The sequence below is a fragment of the Sus scrofa genome, chromosome 11 (genome assembly GCF_054392235.1).
Source record: "Sus scrofa isolate SSC_HxYL_T2T_F1_AM1 chromosome 11, Sscrofa_HxYL_maternal_Yorkshire_Landrace_v2.0, whole genome shotgun sequence".
Taxonomy (NCBI): Eukaryota; Metazoa; Chordata; class Mammalia; order Artiodactyla; family Suidae; genus Sus; species Sus scrofa.
The window spans coordinates 82985971-83010854 of NC_139393.1; the positions used below are offsets into that span (position 1 = coordinate 82985971).

The following is a 24884-nucleotide window of genomic DNA, read 5'->3' on the forward strand; positions in this document are numbered from 1 at the left end:
GGTGGCTGCAGGTCAGTGGCCAAGAACAATCTTTAACACGCCAGTGACAAAGTGAGGAAGCTAGCTCTCTCCTCGGAATGCAACCTGCTTGGTAAAAACAAAACAGCCAGAGACACTTTCTGTAGGAGAGAAATCCATCTTCTCCCCTCCCCTCCCCCACCCTTCCCTCCCTCCCACCTTCCCTCCTTCTGGTTTTAACTACACTTAGCTTTTTCTCGCTTTGGGTAAACATACTGCATATATAAGCAAATGTATGCTTAAATGGATACCATATACAAGTGTGAACAATGTAAAAAATAGTACGATTAAGATTTACTTGACCCAAATAAACAATATGTAAAAATCTCTCTCCCCACCTCTCTCTCTAAATACTCGTATTAGGAAGAAAATTCCAACTTTTACCCAAAGTCCAAATCTTTTCTTAAGCATTTATAAAAGCTGTATCATAAATGGACATTATGTAAAAATATTGGTGAGAAGATCATTGGTGAAATTCAAAGAAAATGTTCCAGGGAATGGCTCCCCTCTCTCCTCACTCCCTTAAAAGAAGGAATGGGCATTATTGGCATTAAATAAATAAGCTAAAAATACAAGTTTTGAGGAGTTTCCTGGTGGCTCATTGGGTTAAGGGTCTGGCATTGTCACTGCAGTGGGCTGAGTTGCTACTGCGGTGCGGATTCAATCCCTGGCTGGGAACTTCTGATGGCAGCAGGCGTGGCCAAAAAATACAAGTTTTGAGAAATTATGCACTTGCACATTTGAATACAAATCTGTTTCACTAAAGAATTTGATTTAATAAACCACGTCTAAAGAAAGCCGACCTTTTGTCCTTGAGACCATTGCCCATCAATTGACAAGTTACTAGAATTTTGAGAATATGGTCCCCGGGGAAATAAGGAACCTTGCACATGCTCATCCTCGCTGGTTTTCCATCGCTCTTTTCCTCTCCTCTCTCCCTTCTTCCCTCTCTCCCTGCCTCTGTGTGACCTGGGGCAAGTCACTTACTATCATTGTGTGACCGTGTCCTGATTTATAAAGTGGGTACCCTAAGGTCTGCTTGGTCTGCTTCAGTGTTAGTGAGACTCCAATGAAATGATGCATGTGAAAGTCATTTTCCAAATTAAATATGCCTTCTATGTATCTATTTATGCTCTAAGTAAAATATGCAATTTTAATCATAATGAAACCCTAGATAATTTTATTTGAAAAAATGTAATTTGTGTTTGCAAATAAAGATATAAGTAGACTCAATCGATTCTTTGATTGTTAAAATTATTTTTTATATCTGCATTGTGGATTTGAGATTCTCTTATTTTTTTAGAACCTTACCGGTAAGCATTCGTGTTGGGGTATTTATGATCTTAATACCCTGAATTAATAAAATAGGGCACACTGAACAAAATCAGTATTTGTCAAGGAGAAAACTTGGCTAGTAAAAATCTGTTGATAATCTGATATATTTTTGCCATTCTGTTAAATTGTAGTATACATTGAAACGTCCTCAGTCTCAGGTACATTTAAGTCAGTAAACTTTTAACACACTCTGTGGTATAGATGCATTCAATTCATAAGCATAGACGAAAGATTTACAGCAGCCAAGACATGTAAGCAATCAAGTCCAGGGACAGATGAGTGGATAAAGACGGTACTGATGGGTCTATACAATGGAATATTACTTGGCCATAAAGAAGAGTGAAATCACGCTGTTTGCAGCAGCATGAATGGACCTGGAGATGATCATACGAAGTCGGTCAAAGACCAATGTCACATGATATCACTTACACGTAGAATCTGAAAAAGTAATACAAATGAATTTTTTCGCAAAATAGAAATGGTCCCTCAGACGTAGAAAACAACTTCTGGTGATAAAGGGGAAAGGGGGGAGGGATAAATTAAGAGTTTGGGGACTAACAGATACACACTGCAATGTATAAATAGATAAACAAGGACCTACTGTATAGCACGGGAACTATATCCAATATCCTATGATGGAAAAGAATCATATATATGACTATATATATGTGTGTATATCTATCTATCTATCAGATATGCATATCTGAATCCCTTTACTATATACCTGAATCATTGTAAATCAACTGAACTTCAATAGCAAAAAGAAGACACAGAATGAAAGTGTCTTTTCTGAAGGAAGCGATGTCAGGGGCTGGGTCTGCTCTCTCTCTCGCTGTAACCCGCCTCGGATGCTCTGACACGCGTCTTGGGTGGAGCCTGGGCGTTGATCAGGCTTTGGGCTGCGCCGATGGACACCGTTTACTCCGTGCGGTGGGTGGATCCTGTGTCACCGTGTCGTCCCTCATCGGCTTTGGTTTCCTCTCTCCCCTTACCCCTCTCTCCTCCTCCCCTCCCCATCCCCTCTCTCTCGCTCTTTCCTTCCCTTCCTCCCTTTAATCTAAGCGTCTGTAGCCCTGTCACGCCAGCTCTGCGATAGAAGCAGTGCGAGGCAGGGTCTCTGACCTTCTGGAATTCACTCTCTAGATGGAGGGAAGGGAAATGGGCCGAGGGAACCCCAAGGCAGAGCGCGAGGCACCGTAGGCGGGTGTGCACCTGCCAGAGCGGGGTGGACAGGGAGCCCAGAGAGACTCAGAAGAGGGCAGAGTCGTGAGACTGGTGTCCGCTGGGGAGACTCCTCGGCAGTGCCCTGGGTCTTCTGAGATGCCTGAAGGACAGAAGCAATGCGGTTTCACGGATAAGAAAAGGAAAGGTTACATGATAAGCTCTTGTCATTTGCTGACTGTATTTTGCAATTCAGTGTTAGGTAGCACTAACACTTTTACAGTGGATTCCAACTTTACTTATCTGCAAGGCTTATTTTTAGCACAGACATCTGGCATAGGAAAGTCTTGTTCTTGGTCCCTTCCATCTCAAACAAAATCGGCTGTGAGGTACATGCGTTAGGTGTCTGCACGCAGCTTATTCCCGTGACCTTGGCAGCTGCCTGGTAAAGCGCACTCTGCAAACTGCCCACTGGCCTCCTCGCATCTGAGCATCTGCCCCGAACCTGGGATTTGGGATCGTAAGTCGTTTTGTTCCTAAATGTGATTCTGTTTATAATGATCTGCTATGAATACAATGGTTCTTCCTCTCTGGGTCCTCGACTCAATTTGAATGTGGAAAACAAAGAACTGTGAGCATTACACGTTTCAGAAAATGTTGCTATTATTGCGTATATTTTCTACATGGTTCTAGATTTACATTGAACACGACTTCAGTATTTTTCATCTCGAATGACATAAATATGATGCACATTTATGGAAATGTTTCTTTGTGCTTTTGCCACACGTTTCCCTCCTTGATAGAATATATCCAGCCTTATGTACCAAGGGTGCTAAATAGTTCATTACGTTTGACATGTGAGGAGAAAATCAGAGTCATGGAAGGAAGAAGAAAGCAAACCCGTTCAGAGACTGTTTTGCTGCAGTTACAGCAGCAAGATCATCTTTTTAACATGCGTGCCTGACGTGGCCCAGAACTGGGGGTGATGGAATTGTTTCCTATCCAGAAAGCAGTGTCTCCCTTCTGTGAATTATGTGATTCCGATCATGTGCAGGAAAGCAAACCTCTGGCAAAACTACGCCTATTTGTTTACTGAATGAAGAAATTACATTTACTGTCTGTTACTTCTTTTCTCCACGGATTTAAAGTTGTATCTCAGGAGTGCTCAGTTCTCGAGGTTCCCCCCATGACAGAGGGCGTCACCTAGACAGGAGAGGAGAGCAAGCACAGAAGAGATGCTTAGTAAGGTGAACACAGGATGAAACGAGGTGGCAGGTGCAGTGGTTGTGATGATGCCGCCGCTGTCATGTCTGGTTGAGAAACGTCGGGAAAGTCTCTGCAGAGGAGGTAGAACTTGAGAGCTGCGGACTGTGTAGGAATTCGTCTGGTGAACATGAACCTCCAATATGACTTATCTCAACAGAAGCTCATTTTTCTAGCTAGACTTGCACCTACTCCCAAGTTCCGCGATCCATCAATGGACCAATGGAATCTGAGTCTTCTCTCTCCAACATCATATTCATTTAAACCATGAATCACGTCTCTTCTCTCTTCACATATCACTTCCTTTCCCTTCCCTTCCACATCCTCATGGCCGCTATCCAACGTCAGGCCTCATTTCCAGAAGGCCACTGATATCTCGTGATACCCCTGAACTTGTCACCTTCTCTTCATCATCCATCCTGCAAAGCGCTACCTGAGTCATCCCCTTGCTACCAGTGGGGTCCTTACTCTCCAGGCCCCAAACCGTCACGATCTTCTCACCACCTACCAATCTTATTTAAATTCTGTACCCCGTATGCAGTCAGATCTTTTCAGAGCCTGGACTTGATGTTCATTTTTCACGGCAACATTCGGTTGGGTTAAAGAATCTCAGCAGGACTTTAGAAGTCCTGGGGTTTATCCCCCCCCCCCCCGCCGCATGCGAAATTTCTTCCACAGCATCCCAGCTAAGTGGTCACATCCTGTTTCTGTCCCCAATTCCAGGAACGGTGCCTGTGACACGGCTGACCTCTGTTGATGACCGTTTCAAGCACGTGGTCGTGCTTTCTGGCTTCTCCTTCTTTCTATGCCAATGTCCCATTGTCTTCTCCCAAGACGCCTTCACGCTTGCCCAGGTACACCATCGCTCAAGACCTGGCCCCATGCTACAGAAAATGACTGCAGGATTCAGATGATGACACCAGAACCAAGGATCGTGTGGTGATGACAGGGGACAAATGACAAATAAGTGAAATGATGGACTAAAGATGGAGATGACAGTAGAATATAGGAGGAAAAGATAAGCGGAATTTAGACGTAAAGTGTGTGTGGAAGGGTGGGTATTTTACATATAATTTATTTTTGAAAATGTGGAGATGGTTTTTATTTTTTATTTATTTTTAATTTTTTGGGGGTATATGTTTTTTAATGAGATACATGAGACTTTCTTCTCTATTATAGATATATTCTTGGGTACATATTACCAACTGATAGAATAAGATAATAACAGCAGTTTATTTCTATCTCTGTTTGTCATAGTGTAAGCATTAAGTTTTTTCTTATTTTCCCAATACGATTTCTTTTTCTACTGTACAGTATGGTGCCCCAGTTACACATACATGTATACATTCTTTTTCTCACATGATCAGGCTCCATCATAAGTGACTAGACATAGTTCCCAGTGCTACACAGCAGGCTCTCGTGGCTAATCTCTTCCAAAGGCAATAGTCTGCAGCTATGAACCCCAAGCTCCCATCCACCCCACTCCCTCCCTCTCCCCCTTGGCAACCACGAGTCTATTCTCCAAGTCCATGATTTTCTTTTCTCGTCAGCACAAGGAAGGAAGCCATAATGATCAAAGAGGAAATCAATAAAATAGAGATTAAAAAAACCCCAATAAAAAACCAAGTACAACCAAGAGCTGGTTCTCTGAAAAGGTAAACAAAATTGAAAAACCTCTAGGTAGACTCACTGAGGAGAGAAAAAACCCAAATGAACAAAATAAGAAATGAAAAAGGAGAAGTCACAACTGATACTACAAAAACACAAAAAATCATGAGCGAATACTATGAAAAATTGTGTGACAACAAATCTGACAACCTAGAAGAAATGGACAACGTTCTAGAGACTTACAGCCTGCCAAAACTGAATCAAGAAGAAACAGATCAACTGAACAGACCCATCACTAGAAATGAAATTGAATATGTCATGGAAACACTCCCTACAAATAAAAGTCCAGGACCAGATGGCTTCACAGGTGAATTCTACCAAACATTCAAAGAGGAACTTATACCCATCCTCCTTAAACTTTTTCAAAAGGTTGAAGAAGAAGGAACACTCCCAAAGATATTCTATGATGCCACCGTCACCCTAATTCTAAAACCAGACAAAGATACCACCAAAGAAGAAAACTATAGGTCAATATCTTTGATGAACATAGACACAAAAAGTCTCAACAAAATTTTAGCCAACCAAATCCAACAGCATATAAAAAAGATCATCCACCAAGACCTGGTGGGATTCATCCCAGGTTCACAAAGATGGTTCAACATATGCAAATCAATCAACATCATATACCACCTTAACAAAATGGTCATCTCAATAGCTGCAGAAAAAGCACTTGACAAAGTCCAACATCCATCATGATCAAATCTTACCAAAGTGGGTATAGAGGGAACATACCTCAACACAATGAAAGCCATTTATGACAAACCCACAGCAAATATAATACTCAGTGGAAAAAAGCTGAAAGCCTTCCCACTAAAATCCAGAACAAGACAAGGATGCCTACTCTCGCCACTGTAATTCAACACAGTACTGAAAGTCCTAGCCACAGCAGTCAGACAAGCAAAAGAAATAATAAGCATCCAAATAGGAAGAGAAGAGGTAAAACTGTCACTGTATGCAGATGACTTGATGCTAAATATAGAAAACCCTAAGGACTCAACCCCAAAACTACTTGAACTGATCAACAAATTCAGCAAAGTAGCAGGATATAAGGTTAACATTCAGAAATCAGTCACATTTGTGTATACTAATAATGAAATATTAGAAAAGGAATACAAAAATACAATACCTTTTAAAATATTAATTTTTTTTTTTAAATTTCGTAAGGGCCACAAGTAAGGCATATGGAAGTTCCCAGGCCAGGGGTTGAATCAGAGCTGCAGCTGCCTGCCTACACCACAGTCACAGCAAAGCCAGATCCGAGCTGCATTTGCAACCAACACTGCAGCTCATGGCAATGCTGGATCCTTAACCTGCTTAATCCTGAGTGGGGCCAGGGATCAAACCCACATCCTCATGGATATTAGTTGGGTTTGTTTCTAGTGGGCCATGATGGGAACTCCCTAAAGTGTTTTTTAAAGTCAACTTACCTGTTTAAGATGATTTCTGATCTCAAGGTAAAATGATTGCCCTATAGTTTACATTTTTACTTTTATTTTATTTATTTAAAGGCTGCACCTGCAGCACATGGACGTTCCCAGGCTAGAGGTCCTGTTGGAGCCCCAGCTGCAGGTCTCCCTCACAGCCATGGCAGCATCAGATCTTTAACCCACTGAGCCAGGCCAAGGATTTAATTTGCATCCTCACAGAGACGATGTCAGGCCCTTAACCCGCTGGGCCACGCAGGAACTCCCTATAATATATGTTTTTAAAACTTAAAAAAAATCAAACTGCCGTAATATGACTAGTCCAAGTGCAGAAGTGACATCATAGAGGGGGAGGTCCAGCGTGAGGTCCAGGGTGCACATGTGACAGGCACAGATGGTACCCCAGGTCCTGTGGAGAACAGCAGTCAGAACCATGTTAGGGCCCCAGGGGGCAGGGTGGGAGTGTATGCAGATGGCGCAAACCAAGCCGCCCTACTTCATCCACTTAGCTCCTCAATATGTTTCCCAGGGAGCATCATTGCCTCAAACATAGCATTACTTAACGTGTATGTTAGGACGCCGCCTCAGTGATGGATCTGTCCACTTTGATCAGTGTTAGGCATTTTTTGTTTATAGCGGAATGAAATGGATGACGTAACACCATTTGCCAAATCGTGTGAAGGTTCTGGTCTGTTCTTGGACCATGTGGGGAAGTCACCATGTCTCGTGATTTCAGCCCAAGTTTGAATGGCATTTTGTCCCAGTCTCATGGTGGCCTTTTAAGATTTGTACTTTCCACCTGAGGAGGGTCCTGGATGAGAAGGGGCCTCTCCTGGCCTCCAGTACCCACCTTGCCCCTGGGGGGCCAGCAGCGTAACTTCCAGGCATACCCTGATCCAACCGATGTTTTCTGATGCTGCAGAAGCTTCCTTAGAGAAATGCAAGATGGAAGTTCATCAGCGCCCAGGTGTCCACATCAGGGTGTCTCCACCGGGGCACGACTGACATCTTGGACCAGATCACTCTGTTTGGGCCGCTGCCTGTGCACTGTCGAGTGTTGAACAGCACTCCCGTCTCTACCGTCGATGCTGGAATCAGCCCCCTCCACCAAGTGTTAACATCTTTCAGACGTCTCTGGGCATTGCCAAAATGTTTAGGGCTCAAGAATCACCCTCAGTTGAAAACCACAGATCTAGATATTAGCACCAGCTCCATAATTTTATTTTTAAAAACTATAAATACTTTTGCCCGAATACTTTGTGGAAAACACCTACTCGGTGCATCGTCTCGCGATTGTTATATCACCTCTTCTAGGCTTGTTATACCATTAGAGGGGCTTTAACAAGAATCCTGAAACTAAACTCCGTACATTTATAATTCCCTCAATGAGTATACTGCATGTAACAAATGATGTAGAATTAATTACTTTTTACTCATTTTACACATTTTCTGTGTGTATTGAGCAAACGATGCCAATTTTTTTTCTTTTTAAAAATCTGGCAGCAGACACTTCTCTCCATCTTCCTACAACTGATTTTTTTGGGGGGCGTAGGGGGAAGAGGGGCAGCAGTGGCACCAGCTGGTGAATGCAGAATTAATTACAGATTGTTTCCCTCAAAAAAGACACACATGGATTACCAACCTCTAATGATTTTGGCAGCTGCTGCTGCCCTTTTAAGATTCCCAGTAATTGAACAGATACTTTATTCTTTTTCTTGGAAGCTTATGTTGCAATTTTGGGGGATTTTGACACTAGAAGCTTTGTCACACATGCCACATCTAATGAAAAATTTAGACTTTACATGTTGCTGCCTCGGAAATCCACCACAAAATTTATTAATTCACTAATTTGTTGATAGTGCTTGAATTTCTGCTAAACGCAAATGTATATAAATATATTTCAAAACATGCCAGCTTAGAATTAAAGCATATATGTCTTAAAAGCAGAAAACTTTTATGTAGGAGGAGAATGATCTATCTTTCCATTTATTGGATTTGAAAAAAGTGATCTAAATAATATTTAGATCGCATATTTTAAAATGTGTTCATGGCAACATATTTTGGGAAGACACCCTTCAAATGCAGATCAGTTAATGCTTCAATTGAACCGAAATGGAGTATTTCCAAAAATGCAGGTGGTTAAAATAAATGGGATGATTGCTAAGCTACTCTTATTATATTAATAAATCTTATAAGTGAAAACATTTTAATTCATATTGTGTAGTTGAAAGAATCTCAATAGTCTCAAAAATCTATATTCAGTTCCAGTTGCTCACTTCCCATTTACTCCTCCATCCACTAAATTTGAATTTAAATCAAAGTGTTTCATTAAAGTGTTCGTTGGATATTTCTGTGACTATTCCCATTTTACTTCCATCTTTCCTCGTCATCGAGCTGCTAATTCTACCATTAATATTCCTTCTAATATTTCACTTCTTTCCTGAAAAAAAAAAAAAAAGCAGTGTAGTGACAGGTTAAAAGTACAAACTTATTGTCCAGCTGCCTGGGTTCAAATCCTCCTTCTGCAATAGGCTGATCTTGGGAAAACCTTTATAAGGTGTCATCTTGTTCTCTCACTGACAATTGAGGTCCAGTTATTAAATTTGGATGGCATTACAAAATACTGTGAGATCACAGATGGTGAGCTAATTATCATGAGGTCGGTGGAGAAAATCAACCTTCTTTGACAAAATGGCTCATGGCTTTAAGTGAACCAGTACAGCTTTTAAAGACAAAACTTCCCACAAATGTGGCTTCTTATAACGAGCCACCAGAAATATAGTCACTGGAACTTAGAATTCTAAACCCATCCTTCAATATTTATAGGAAACCTGTTTTTCCCATTATAAAAAGAGTTTCTTGAGACGTTCAAGTTTATAATGGCAAGTTACAGAGCAAAGGGTAGAGTCAGCCTGAATTTGCTGGTAACTAGTAAGTGAATTTTGACAATATTTTCTCTTATTTTTTACTAAGATGTAATAGATAACATGTGCTTTGTTTCATCAAAGTCCTTGGGTAAATATTCTCTCACTCTTCCTTATTAAACCGCTAATTAAACTGCTAATTACTCTGACTTCAGGTATAGTTTTGAGGAAGGCTGAGTCTAGGCATATGGGGATCAGAGCTTTCCATTTCCATGCACACTCAGGACAGAAATCACTGAGCACAGACTTCTGCAGGTGCTCCAGACTGCTTGGCAGCTCCAGGGATGTTGTCCACGCGTCATCCGTCTGTGTAGCCTGGTGGCTCTAACACCGTCGCAGTGATAGCACATGTCTGTAGAAGGATTCTCTGAACACGAGAGGGCATTTCACAACATATTCATTTCATTTGTAAGGATTATTAATGTAGGAACCCTAGTTCAGTCATAATCCTGTTGGCTTTGCCTGCTTTATTGAAAAACTTTTTTTTTTTTCCCAGTTGGGCTTTGTAAAGTCCCTGTATTAATATGTATGTCCAGGAAAATATTCTTGGATGCTGAGGCTGTTCGTTTTCCTCCTTATTCTTGGACTCCCAAATCTGCTCCCTGTTTTCTGATTCCCTTGTATGCCACGTGTGTCTGGAGTCAACACCTCACTGCCGTGACAGTCTGCTCCCTGGGACCTGATTCCGTTAACCTGGGCAAGTGATGAGCGTAGGACACCCAAGCAGCGTCACTTGCGTCATGAGGAAGTGAGATGACAGTGAACCAGCGGAGTCGAGGACAAGTGATGAGCATATACCGATGCAGAGCTTTAAGCAACTGAGTGGAAGTCACGCTTAGTGGAACCAAGTTAGTGTATCTATTTACTGTATCTGACAGTTGTTTTGTTTACATGGTATTTTATTTTAAATGAGAGCATCGTGAATGAGAGGAAGGGGAAGGTCCCGTAAAGAGACAAGCTTTACAAACAGTTGAACTTTTGGCCAGATGGACTGATTCACATACACAGCCTGGGGCTGGCCAGGTGGCCCCGGGATCATCAGGATCCTTCTCTGGCGGGTCCCCGTCCTCCAGGAGGGTGGTCCCAGCTCCAGCGATGAGTCTTGCATGTGTGCTGTTGAGAGGACAGAAAGCCGGGGAGGAAGGCACCCCACTGCCCTCTCCGGGTACTTCCTGAAAGCCAGTTCAGCATTTTCTCTGGCGTCCTGGGGGCTGGAGTTTAGTTCGCGGTTGCCCTCGGCCACAGAGGATGCTGGGGTGCACAGTCTTTATTCGTGGTGGCCCTGAGGCAGGCCAGCAGTCAAGACTCACGTGACTTCACCGGAGTTCCAGGTGTTGAAGGCTCGCACCATGCCTTCCTCTTTTCTGTACATCCTGTGGTTCCCAACCAAACACCGAGCATACTTGGGATTTTACTTGATGCTGGATTAATGGTTTGATTTGCTTTGATATCCTCTCTCCAGAACATGTGGAATAAGAATCCTTATTTATTTTTTAATTGTATTTTTTTCTTTGCCCCAAGTGAGCACTGTCTATTACCAGAGAAATTTTCTGAATCACTCAAAAGTGGTTCAAGGCAACTTTTGTGGTCTTGGGGAAAGATGCCGGTCAAGAAGCCCAGAAAACGGTAAGGAAATTTCCTGCAAGAGACCCAGGGTTCTTCAGGAATTCATAGGCCCTGCACCCTCTTACATCGGAGGCCTAGGTCTTAGGAATGAGAATCCCTTTGGTGATGTCAAGCTGGTCCAACAAAGCTTTACTTTTATGGGACTCTGTGTTTACCGTGTCTGTGGTGTGTGTGTGTGCGCGCATATGCTTACTTTTTTAAAACATTATTTTTTTATTTTATATATTTTTATTTTTATTTTATTTTATATTACTCTACTTTAGGCTGCACCAGTGGTATATGGAAGTTCCTGGTCAGGGGTGGAATCTGAATTGCAGCTGCGACCTACACCACAGCTGTGGCAATGCAGGATTGATAACCCACTGTGCCAGGTTAGGGATCGAACCTGTACCACCAGAGACAACAACTGGATCCTTATCCTACTGTGCCACATCAGGGACTCTAACTTTTTTAATTTTTAAATTTTATTAAGATTTTAGTTTGATTTACAATGTTGTGGGCTTATTTTTGTTCCATGCAGGAAGATGGCTAGACTCGGCAATTTACAGGAACCAATGGCATCAGACTATCTGGTGTAGGTCGAGCAGGAGTAGTTCTTGATTAATTTCCTAGTGATTTCTTTCAGTTCTGCCTCAACTGGGCCACTGAGAAGAGGGAGACAATTTGTCTCACTGTAACCTCTTTGGGATCAGTAATCAAAAGATGACAACTAGCTTGTTCTATAGCTCAGAGGTTTTGTTTGCAGCAGCCACACTGGACTTTCACAACAGGAGTTTATCAAATTATTGAAGCCGAGGAGGGGAAATATTAGAGAATAAATTTCAAGAGACAGCAGATAGCTTAGAATATAAAAGGCTTGGAATCCTTTTGTTTCTTGAAGCTGCATCCTGTGACTTCTGGAGTCAGTGTAGGGTTCGAATGGCCATAGAAGCAGTAACGAGCCTGTGCAACTTTGGGCAAGTCCAGCAGTCTCTCTTGATCTTGACTTTCTCATCCACATATGGGGAAATGAATGTATTATTCAGTGCCTCATTAATAATGAAAATCTGAGATGCAAACCAGTTAACTACCTGGCAATAATTTTGGAGGAAGAGTTAATGAAGGCAAATGGAAAACTTATGCCTTAGATTTTGTGACTTTCATATTTAAGATTTTCACTGTTTCTATTATATTTATCAATAATTACATGTTTCAATGAATAATTATAAAATTGAGGAAAGTAAGAAATCTTTACAATCTAAACCTTCATTTTGCTGATCAGGATACAGAGTGGTTGGGTTGAATGGGATCCCAAGTATATGCAACCCCAAGCCCATCATCACAAATAGCGGTGTTGACATTCCTGGAACCAAAACCTGGGATTTCCGAAGTTAAATCTTATGTTCTTTGTTTTTCTAAGAGCTCAAAATGTCATTCTGTAAGGGACATGGTCTAATCCATGAAGGCAGGTAGAATAACACTGATAGTGCCATAGAGAAAAGGGCGAAGGTAAGACTGGAAGAAATAACAGTATTTTAAGAGTGGAGAGAATTAAAAGTCTATAAGGGAGGAGTTCTCTTGTGGCTCAGCAGGTTAAGGATCTGGCATTGTCACTGCAGAGGCTTGGCTCACTGCTGTGGCGCAGGTTCGATCCCTGGCCCAGGAAGTTCCACATGCCATTGGCATGCCAAAACAAAAACCAAAACCAAAACAAAAACCAAACAACAGCCCTGTAAGGGTGACGAGAAGTAGACCCAAATTTAGAAAGAAATCCGGGAAAGCACACTGTTATGGGAAGAAATATCAGTGTTAAAATCAGCGAATCATCCTTGGGGAGAAGGGAGCTGAATCCTTTGTTTTGGCAATTAATTCCTTGTCGGTGACCTTGGCTGGGAAATGTCACTGATGGGGACAGGCCGGGCAGGAAGGCACTTGGTAAGAGAGTGATTTGAGGTGGTCGGGCAGACGCAGTGCAGGGCAGCACATCCTCAAGGAAGCCTGGCCTTGAAAGGATGAAAATGCCAGGCGTGGAGGAGAGCCCGTCATCCCGGGTCGAAGGATCAGAGAGGTCCTGCTAGGTTGATTCCTATCGGTGTGCTCACCTCTGTCCACCACCAGTCCAGGGTCTTCCTAAAGGGTCCGGGTGCTCCCTTTCCTCTGTCTGTTTCTCCCCAGAGCTGAGCACAGTGGCTAGAACAGTCTGTCTGCCTTGGAAGGAATAAAGACGCAGCACTGCCGAATAAAGCCGGTTTTGTGCCATCCCAGGTGTCAGTTCCAAACTTGGATGTGCCCTCTGGTGTCTCTAAGAATATTTGATCTAAATTCCAACACGGATGGATATAAGTTTGCAATATTCGTTTTTTAACGATCTTTCCACTGGAAAGACAGGCCAGCAAGTCCCATCTTGTTGCTCAGACCCCGAGCCTCTCTGCCCTCATGCTGGTGTTTTGCCCAGCCTGCGTGTGCCCCTGCGGCGTTTCTGCTCCACCATCAGGTGAAAATGAAACTCTGCTGCAGTGTCATTTATCAGAAAAATGGCTTTTCGTGTTCCATGTTCTGTTCTTGAGTTAAGAGAAATGAATTTCATCATTGTTTGCCAAAGACTGTCCTTCTACGAAGATATACTTCTTGACATTACTGATTGACATGATGCATCGATAATATTTCCCGTCTGTTTTGCGGAAGAGCAGGCTGTGTTCTAGACTAAGTCCTCGCTGATGACCACTGCAGAGAGAACAGGTCCACATTTCCATGGGCTCGTTCAAAGAGCCGTCAACTTGGACCCTTCCTCTTTCAGTTTTCAGTTCTGAGAAAGCCAGTATTTTACCCTTTGAGCAGACGAATGATGAATGACCTGAAATGTATATTAAGCATCATGGTTTATCCAGGAGACCAGGGCAAGGAACTGTGGATTGATGGTCTGTCTCCCTGTGGGTCAAATAACTTATGATCTGTCAAAGAGTGAATGAAACACGGTGGTTAAGAAGGAATATCACGGCGCTTATGTGCAGGTGTTTCTTACATTGAAAAATGGCTTTATGAATGGCTTGCTTATGTAGGAAGTTCTAATCTGGGATTCTGTTACCGTATTTAATTAACCAGTCAGCTGTTGAAGATCCATGAAGCTCTGATGTCAAATGAGGGATAATCAATTTTGTGGGTTTGCTTTGTCCACAGCTAAGAAGAGGACGGGTGCAGATCTCAGAAAGCTCAGTCCAGAGAGTAGATCAATATTTTATTTTGGCTTTGTCGCTGGTCATGCAGTGTGAGGAAATACACACATGTTCTCCTTGCTTTGTGTTTGGCCTTAAACTTGCATAATTTTAATGGGGGTGCAGCGGTGGAAAAAAGAGTATTAGATCATCTGTGTCCTTGCAAATGGTAGTTTCATGCCAAGATTATGCAACCAGTGTTTGTTATTAAAATTCAAATTAATAGCACTGTGACAGAGGACTTAAACATTATCAAAGACCCTTCTTAAGAAAAAGACTCAAAATTTTAGGGACAATGATCCCCTCGCTTTCTGTAATTATAGGGCTAGCCTTGTCCCTTTTCTGCTCCAACGCCTGAATTAGATTCTACATAAGCTAAACTGCCATGAAAGACACAGGTGGGAAAATATTTGATACTATCTTCATACATGTACAGTCATGTAATGGCCAACATAGATGGCAGAAATGCCAAAGCCTAATGCAATGTAAACTGTGAACGCCTGTTCTGATGGGTTGTGCTTTGCGGCAAAGCCAGGGATTTGTAGAGCCATTAAATAACAGTAATAGCTTTTGGGTAAAATGAGGGTGTGGGAATTTTGTGTTTTTCTCCAGCAGTGATGTTTGAAGATGCCATCCAAAAGAAATGAGTCTGGCATCACCAAGAAGCTCTTTGAACGACCGTAGTCTGTATTACAACTGAGAGTTCCTCTCCACAAGAAAGAAATTATGTATAACTTCTATGATTCTAAGTAATTACATTCAAAGCTCAGTTCTGTTAAAGGATAGAAAATTGGAGATTTTTGCTTTTGCCACTCACATGAAAGAGACATATAATAATTTTTGTGTTGCAGTGTAACTTCTTTGATTAGGAATATACCATTCCTGTTTTTCCACCTGTTTCCATACTTACTATAACACTTACTATAATGGGAATGTTGTGAAAACTATTTCCCAAGAGCCATGCTTGGAAAGTAAAATGAAATGGCTTATTCGGATTGTAAGTGGGGCCTAAGTACAGAGAAACGAGACACCAAGGCTTTTTACCAGGAAGCAGCGTTTATTCCGCTGGCTCTGGCTCAGCGGATTGGTATCCAGAGGCTGAGCCTGGGACGCAGTGGGACGCCGCCTTATATATATATATATATATATATATATATATACACCCTGCTTGTTTTTTCCTGCTACATCTAAGTTTCTTTGTCCGCCTTATCAGGAATACTGTAAATTTTAGGCAGACAACTGTAGATGCACCTGCGCTCCAGGATATAGGTTATGCTCCATCGCTACAGAACTACGCATGTGTGTACAGGTGCTGCTGGCGGTGCTGCGTGTCACCTTCCCTTTGATCTGGGAGGGCACGGCCCCCTCCCACTACGGGATCAGAAGTATATAAAGCTTGGTGTTTTTCCAGAAGCAGGGCTATTTAAAGAATGGCGCCTCCAAGTCAGGTGGCCAAGAAGGAGGAGGTGCTTCTGTCTTGCAGAATTGTAGCCACATTGGAATTTTCGACAGGGTGAGCCTTATAAAGCTTAAGTGTATTGTTCAAAATGCACATGATTAATGGAAATATGAAGACTAGGAAAAGGTTCAGGTGAGACAGATATGGAGATAGAGTGTATGTTTTTTTCTTTGAGGTGACCTGAGAATTTACTTGCCAAGTAGATCACACGATTTCCAAAGGCGAACTGGGGATAGTGAACGCTTGTAACTGGAAATTCCTCGGCAGCCTCAGATGACGCCCTGAGCCCTTGGGTATTTGCCACAACATGATTCACATCAAAATTGGGAACCTGGGGAATTCCCGCTGTGGCTCTGCTGGTTAAGACCCTGACCTAGTGTCGGTGAGGATGCGGGTTTGATCTCTGGCCTCACTCGGGGTTAAGGATCCACTGTTGCCCTGTAGGACTCAGCTCCAGCTCCGATTCAACCCCTAGCCCAGGAGCTTCCATATGCTGATGGAACAGCCATTTAAAAAAGAAAAAACAAATCAGGAAACTGAAGTAAAAATTTGCACATTTCCTTTAAGTGACATTAAAGTCTATGCTATGTATATTTATTCAGTATACGTATATTTTAATATTTATAGTAAATATTTATATTTATAGTAAATAAGTATAAATATTTTATATATAAATACCATATTAAAATAATATAAGGCATATACACAATATTCTAAAAGGAATGTATTTTTAATGCCCTGTAGTAGTTCGTAGAAAACCAATTGAAACTGCTACGTTATTTTGTTCCATTTTGCAGTGTCAACCCCAGAGTCTTAACCTACTGCACCACAAGAGAACTCCTATTTTTTTTTACAGTCTATGCTTTAAAGGTCGTGGGCTCAGCATTTTCTTTTCTCCTCCATTTCAGTATTTTACTGTGAAAATGTTTCTACAAATGTCAAAATAGAGTTCATAGGATAATAAACTTCAGATGCTGTAGTTTCAGCAATTAATATTTATTTCTTAAAAACAGAGTTATTGGGGATTTTGGTTCTGTGACTTTCTTCAGTGTCTGAAATCCTCCAGTATTTCTTGAAATGGGTTCAATATTACAAATTTATCTTTGGGGTAATATTTCATTTTAAAATCTCATCTGTAAGTTTCCAGAAAGTAGTAAACACACTGCACTTTATATAAATGTTACTGTTGGTATTTTGACAAAGTATTAGATTTTTTTCCCTAATAGTATTAAAGAAAACCTTGATTAGTTGTATAATTTAAACACTATCTCGAGGAAGAATCTTCTATGACTGGAGTAAACTGTGAACTGGGAGATTATAATGGGGCTTACCTGCATTTTATGTCTTTATTAAATTTTAAATAAGCCATTAATTGCTATGTTACGATTTTATGGTTTTCTTTGTGAGTAAATTAACATCAACCTGAAGATGGTGGTGAACAGATCTCCTCGTTTTTTATTCTACTGCAGAAACCAGATGTTTGATTTTATCCTAAAATATCATGCCTACTTGTTTAAATAAAAAGCGTTTTTCAATATCGAATATCACAACTTCTCTCTATAGGAAGTATTGAATAGGTGGAAAGATAAGGAAATTCTTTCTTAAGTGAATAAAATGATTCTTCAGAGAGATTTGTTGGAAGAAAGAGAAATTTTCAAATATTTAATGTTTAATTACCATAATCCGTGTTTACTGTGGCTTGCAAAATGCACAGTCTCATCTGGGAAGTAATTTTAGCATATTCTAAGGGTAATATACCTTTATGGAATAATATCTTATTTGAGCAAAAATGGAATCCCAGATTCTCTTATTTGACCAAAGTGAAATGTACTAGGCAAATTATTTGCTATCAGTATTGGTTTTTTATCATAAAAGAGAATGCTACCTTTCTTAGTTTGTTTTTTTCCTTGCCCTCATACTTTATAATGTTAGACTTCAGTGGTGAGCCCTTGTGTGTATTGTGTTTAAATTAAAATTCCAGTTTGTGATCTAATTATAGGAAGCATGTAGAGATCAGTTTTTTTTTTTTTTTTTTTTTTCCTCTTCATTGCCACACCCACAGCATGTGGAATTTCCCAGGCTAGGCGTCCAATCGGAGCTGCAGCTGCCGGCCTGCACCGCAGCCACAGCAGTGCTAGATCCAAGCCACATCTGTGACCCATGCTGCAGCTTGAGGCAATGCCAGCTCCTTAACCACTGAGCCAGGCCAGGGATCAAACCCCCATCCTCACAGATACTATGTTGGCTTCTTAACCTGCTGAACCATGATGGGAACTCCGAGATCAGATCTTATCCTCAAGCCACCTTCCTTTGATCAGGAACAAGTCTCCAGAGATTTTCCAACGTCTTAAACTTTTTTTTGTATAATTATTTTTATTTTTTTATTATAGCTGGTTCACAGTGTTCTGTCAATTTTCTACTATGCAGCATGGTGGCCCAGTTACACATACATGTATGCATTCTTTTTTCTCACATTGTCATGCTCTATCATAAGTGCCAACATCTGAAACTTGAGATAGCAGATGAGAATAAATAGACTTGCTCTGTCATTTTAGTTAAAAGGAGCAGGGACAGGGGGTGGAGTTTGGCCGACACCTTGGGGCAGTGCCTGCCAGGGACCAAGACCTTGACACCTCGGGTCAGGATCGAGTTCGGGTTCTGGTTTTGCCACTTTCCATGTGCTTAGTGACATGGACATGTTTGCCTCCTAGTTTCCCTGAGGACCCAGTGTGGGGAGATGTGAGCGCCGTGCCTGCAGCATAACCACCTCTCAGTGTGCACTGGTTACTGATGGAGAAGCTGGCTGTGATACTGAGCTCTTGAGATCGGGGCCCTGGGCCGTGGTGGCTCGTCCAGCTTCCTGCCAGCTGTGCTGGGCCACCATTGCTCTGCGTGAGCCCAGGACCTCACGGTTACGAGACACCAGGCCTGAGTGTGTTACTGCGTGTGAACATGGTGGGGGTGGTGCCGGCAAAAGTGAGGTCAGGGCCCTCTAGACCTGGCTGGAGTAGTGGCATTTGGATGAAGGGTTCTAGCGGCAGCAGAGGTCACTGCTGGCCAGAAGCCCTTCGGACTACATCCTGGCACATGGTTCCAGAGGGCAGCTGTCCATCTTTATTTCTGGTTTTTTGATAGAAGAAAACTGAGCTGCCTCCCAGGGGACTGGTCCCCAAATGGGCTTTTCTCGGGCATTTAGGTTTAGGTTGTTAAGACAGCATCAGGAGGGCCTGGAAGGAGCATCTCAGAGAAATCTCCCTCCCCAACACACCCAAGTGTAGCTTGTTATAAAGCTTGCTCTGGCACATATCCTGCTACATGTCCACTCCTTCCTTTGCTTTCTGAGTGTTCAGCAGAGAAAAGGGTCACTGCCCCCGCCCTTGATTGATACCTGAGACCCAGAGAGCTCAAGGGGCCACCATGGTTCTGTTTCTCCCGTTTCAGCACCAGCACAACACAGACCCCTTCGTGGCAGCGGGGACTTGTGTTTCCACTTCTCACCTCCCTTTTAATCTTCAGTACAAGCCAAACAGTAGAATTTTGTCTTTGTAGTACCCCTCTTCAAAACCGATGTTCAAATCACTCAAAAGAGAATTCGCATGAGGTTGGTAACTGGTCACCGTTACCCTCCTCCAGGATGAGGGCGGAGAGCAGAATCAGAGCTGGTTCAGGATCCCTCAGTAAGCGCCTGTCAGGGCTCAGGACACAATCCAAGACTTGAAGAGAAGACCGTTGTCAACTCACTTGTGTCCACGAGCAGCAGTGTCCCTGATGTTTAACAGTTGGCTCTTTCTGGGGGGAGAAGGGACCCCGATCGCAGCATTTCCTGGCTTCTGATGTGGGCAGAGAGGTACCATGGCTGGTTTCTGCTACCAACATGGTGTCACCGAACACAGAGTTGGGAAGAGAGATGCACCTTTTTGGGTACTCAGGGAGTCATTGCCTGGATTTTTACTAGGTCATTTCCAAGAGCAACACAATGCACGACAGCTGTTGCAGATGCTGAACCTACACGTATGGTACCTGCCGTCCAAGAGCTTGACAGTGCAGTTGGTAGACGGAGTCATGAAGGTGCAGGCGTTGGGTGTCCAACAGTTGCCCTACAAGCACCCAGGTGGTAAGGTCCCCCCAGGCCAGATGAGCAGGACGTTGGCCGGTGGGATTGACACAGGTGGATGTGTTCAGGGTGCAGACTGAGTCGTGAGGGCAGATGCCTACTGTCTTTCTCATTGGGATCATTCTCCTGAGTTGGCCACCGTCCCTTCTGAAGTTCAGATACGACCACCTCGTTTACACTTTCTGAGAGATGGTGTGGTTTTGAGGAAAGAGCACCAAGTCCTCAAAAGGTCAAAAGCTGATGCAAATTGAAATGGTTGGGCAGGTCCCTAAATATCCTTATTTATTCGAGCTGAAATTGTCTTGCTATGTGAAATTTATGAGGTTGTCCTTTACACAAATGGTAGTTTCCTTTGCACGCTTGTTTTGGGGGGAAATGATGCATTCCGATGATAAAAATCACTTTACAAGTGTACCTTGCTGCATAGGATGCTGATGCCGCATAGGATGCTGATGACGACAACGTAGGTGACGACGATGCTGGTAAAGATGGCGACGCTGACGTTGGTTATGGAAGGGTGGTGTTGGTGAAAGAAGGCTTCAGATGCAAAATTAGCAAGTAGGGTTTCTAGGCAATTCATGACTCGTGACTAGCTGCACTCGTATGGACTGGTAAAATAAAATGGGCAAGGAATTCCAAGGCATGCCTTCCTCCTGTGCTCAGGTGCCAAGATCCTGTTCCCCATTTTTACGGAAGGAAGGTCTGATGGCCCCAGGCCAACTGCAGTGTAATGTCACATAGAACTTGGAGATTCACCAACCCACTGTATTTCTCCGTCTTCTTTGCCTTGGCCATCTTTGGTGTGTTAAAATCCTTCTGTAGGATGAAAAAGAAAGGAAAGGGAATTAGCAGAAAAGAGATTCCATTCTATACCTAAAAAGTGCATTTTGAAGGAAAGAAAATTTATCGAATATTACATATATCCTGTTCCTACCCGGCCTAATATTATTTCATGCTTTGGCACAAGAAACAGTGAATCAGGGGAACGTGGGTGAGCGACTACGGTGCGAGACGACGGGGTGTGAGGGGTGTGATGTCTGGAGTGAGTTTATGGCTCTAAAGGGCCTCACCTGCCTGTCTTACTAGATAAGAACTTTATTCAAACTTCTGATGCAGTAATGGTATTCTCTTTTCCTTCCTTAGTAAATCTCGCTTAAAAATGTAGGTAACTGCAATTTTGAAAATCTACCTTTTTTTCATTAGAGCATTTTGAAAGACTAAAACTGTATCCTTGTTGCTTCCGTAAGGGCTGCTGATGGAGGTGTGTGGATGTGGTGTTGCTGTGTGTGAGCGTGAGTGTGAGAGTGTGTGTGTGTGCGCGCGCACATGCTTAGATATGTGCACAGTATCAACAATGCATCATTTCACTTGGGAGCAGACCCTGAAAAGGTCATCAATCAGAATTGCTGTCACCCCATGACAGTACTTCCCAATGCCAAGCACACCCCATAATAGACATCAGGGTTTTAAATGGCTGTTTGTGTTGGCTAGGAATGGCCCAGAATATCTAGCTTCTTTCTTGCAAAGATTAAATGATAAGGTATGATGATTACTTATTGGTTCCAATTTATTTGCTGTCAGCTGGTTTTTGTTTGGTCTGATTTTATATTCAACTCATGCAGATTTCCAGTCCTGCTGGGAAAGTCAGAGCTCTTTTGAGCAATGAGCATTGCCTTTTAGTAAATTCTAATACATGTTTCTGGGGTCCTATCAACCAAGAGCTCTATAGCTTTTAACAAGAAATTAAATATTCCATATTCTAATTATGACTTTAGCTCATCTACGTCAAAACAGTTAGCTTACCAAAAAAACCCCATTTCTCTTAGCCTAGGAAACCTCAGTGTGAAGAGTTTCTTATTTCGATTTTGAGCCATAACTCACGGTGACTTATGTTTTACATAATATGATCTTTGGTACAATAGTATTTAATCTTATCATGTTAGATCATGTATAGTATATAAGTCAGCCTATGACTTTATGGTTTTTTAAATGCTGCTTTAATGCTGTAGAGGATTTATAATACTGAAATTCCCAAAACAGCAAAGTACATTTCCTTTAGTTTAAGATTACTTTTAAGTCTGCCAGGAGTGTGTTACCTCCTCACAAAGGTTTTGGAAATTTTTTTATATTTGTTTTATATACAGATTGTTTTACATGTGCACCCACACACTCCTTCACGCTTTTGTGAAAACTTTTTCTATAATACTGGAGCACAGTACATTTCTTTTTTATCATCTGCTTCCATAAAAAATTATATTCTGAGGAGAGAATTTGTTAGCTCTGTGCACCGTTGAATTCCCCAGAACAGTTGCTAGTGTGTGGCACCACATAAACACTGAAAATATTCTTTCTTTCTCTCTTTACTTATTTATTTATTGAACTATAGATGCTGTACAATATGATATGTTACAGGTGTCCTGTATAGTGATTCATAGTTGTAAAGGCTACACTCCATTTATAGTTACTATAAAATATTGGCTGTGTTTCCCATGGTGTACAATATATCCTTATAGGTTATGTCAAAATACACCTTCGGATAAATAAAGGTACATAGAGGGGAGCTTCTTCCCTCTCCTGAGCCATTCTCCTCCCAAACACATCTCTGCTTTGATACAAGATCTTAGATAGTTTCATGATAGGTCCTTATTTATATGTAACTGAAGTTTGTTACAATTATCCCAGAGCAAATAAGCTCTACAGCAGAAATTACAGACTGGCAACTCGTGGGAAATTTAGCAGACACCTGTATTCTTCCCTGAATCAGGTTTCCTAAATCTCTTTCAGCCGGGTGGTACCTACATGAACCCTGAGATTTTATGGGCTTCCTGGGCCAGGACTCCCCGCCTCCACCCCATGCCTGGGCCTTCCCACACACAACCTCCCGAAGCTCCAAGCTCTACTCTCCTTTGACCCTTTACTTGGATTCTTTTTACTGATTATTCATCCCGTCTGGCCTTGGAAGGCCTTTGCCTTTTCTGTCTCGATCCAGTGAGTTTCCTGTGTGTGCAAAGAAGAACTGGCCTCTATTTAGTTTTCTGAGGTCCCTCCGCACACTTGCATGTTCACGGCAGCACTATTCTCAAAGCCAAGACATGGAAACAACCTAAATGTCCATCGGCAGATGACTGGATTAAGAAGATGTGGTATATACACACAATGGAATACTACTCAGCCATAAAAAAGAACAAAAGAATGCCATATGCAGCAACATGGATGGAACTAGAGACTCTCATACTGAGTGAAGTAAGCCAGAAAGAGAAAGACAAATACCATATGATATCACTTATATCTGGTATCTAATATGTGGCACAAATGAACCTTTCCACAGAAAAGAAACTCATGGACTTGGAGAATAGACTTGTGGTTGCCAAGGGGGAGGGGGAGGGGGTGGGATGGACTGGGAGTGTGGGGGTAATAGCTGTAAACTGTTGCATTTGGAGTGGATAAGCAATGAGATGCTGCTGTACAGCACAGGGAACTGTAATCACTTGTGATGGAGTATGATGGAGGATAATGTGAGAACAAGAATGTGTGTGTGTGTGTGTGTGTGTGTGTGTGTGACTGGGTTGCCTTGCTGTACAGTGGAAAACTGACAGAACGCTGTAAGCCAGCTATCATGGAAAAATAAAAATCGTTAAAAACAAACAAACAGAAAACAAAGAAGAGAAAAGAAAACTGACCTCTATGGAGAACTTATAGAGGTCAGACAATCCTCACAATATTATCTCATTTAATTTTCGCAGTAACCCAATAGAGTTCACTGCTGGTGGGGATGCAAATGGTATGGCAAACCATCTTTGGAAGATGGTTTAGCAGTTTCTCACAAAACTAAACATCCTTTGGCCATACGATTCAGCAATTGTTGTCCTTGGTATCCCAAAGGAGTTAATCACTTACGTCCACACAAAAAACTCGGCGCACTGATGTTGACAGTAGACCTCTCATCACCCAAACGTGAAAGCAACCAAGATGTCGGGCAGATGGTGAACAGAGAAATACATGGTGGCACATCCTGGCAATGGAATGCTGTTTAGCTCTGAGAAGAAATGAGCTCTCAGGTCATGAAGAGACATGGGGCAGCCTGAGGTGCATGCGGCTAGGTGAAAGAAGCCAGCCTGGAGAGGCCACATACCATATCATTTCACTGTGCGGCCTTCTGGAGGGCAGAGCTCTGGAGACAGTAGATAGATCAGTTGTGGCTCAGAGTTGGAGGTGAGTGTATACGTAGATCAGGGAGGATTTATTTTTTGGGGAGGTTTGAAACTTTCTGAAGTCTTTGGTTTGTTGACACATAGGAAATCAACAAATGCATTATTGGACTCATTGCCCCTGAAGTGTTCCCCGGAGGTGGAGAAGCTCCTAGCAGAGAAATAACATGTTCAATAAAGAAAATGAGGAGTTCTTAAAGGTTCTCTCTGAAGAGCAGTGAACATACCCTGCATGGACTGTAACGGCAGATAAACATCCTTATAGGTTTGTCCAAACCTGTGGCGCGTTCAGCACCCACAGTCAACTGTAAGGTAAACTATGGACTTGGGGTCACGGCCCTGTATCAATGCAGATTCATTGCTTGTAATGAATGTCCCTCTCTGGTGGGCAACACTGACACTGGGGGGTGCTATGCATTGTGGGAGGTCTCTGTACCTCCCCCTAAGTTCACTGTGAATCTTAAACTGCTCTAAAAATACAAAGTCTTTCTCT

The 24884-nt window shown here is 42.3% G+C and overlaps 1 protein-coding gene and 1 long non-coding RNA gene across 5 annotated transcripts in view; both read left to right on the forward strand.

The window, feature by feature from the left end:
• The window catches only part of MYO16 (myosin XVI), a 539824-nt gene that overhangs the window by 17917 nt on the left and 497023 nt on the right, over nt 1-24884 (forward strand). The gene's annotated exons all lie outside the window — the stretch shown is intronic.
• LOC146398722 (uncharacterized) lies at nt 4747-24575 on the forward strand. The gene is made up of 2 exons (XR_014819947.1): nt 4747-4831; nt 24479-24575. It is a non-coding gene; the product is annotated as an uncharacterized LOC146398722 (long non-coding RNA).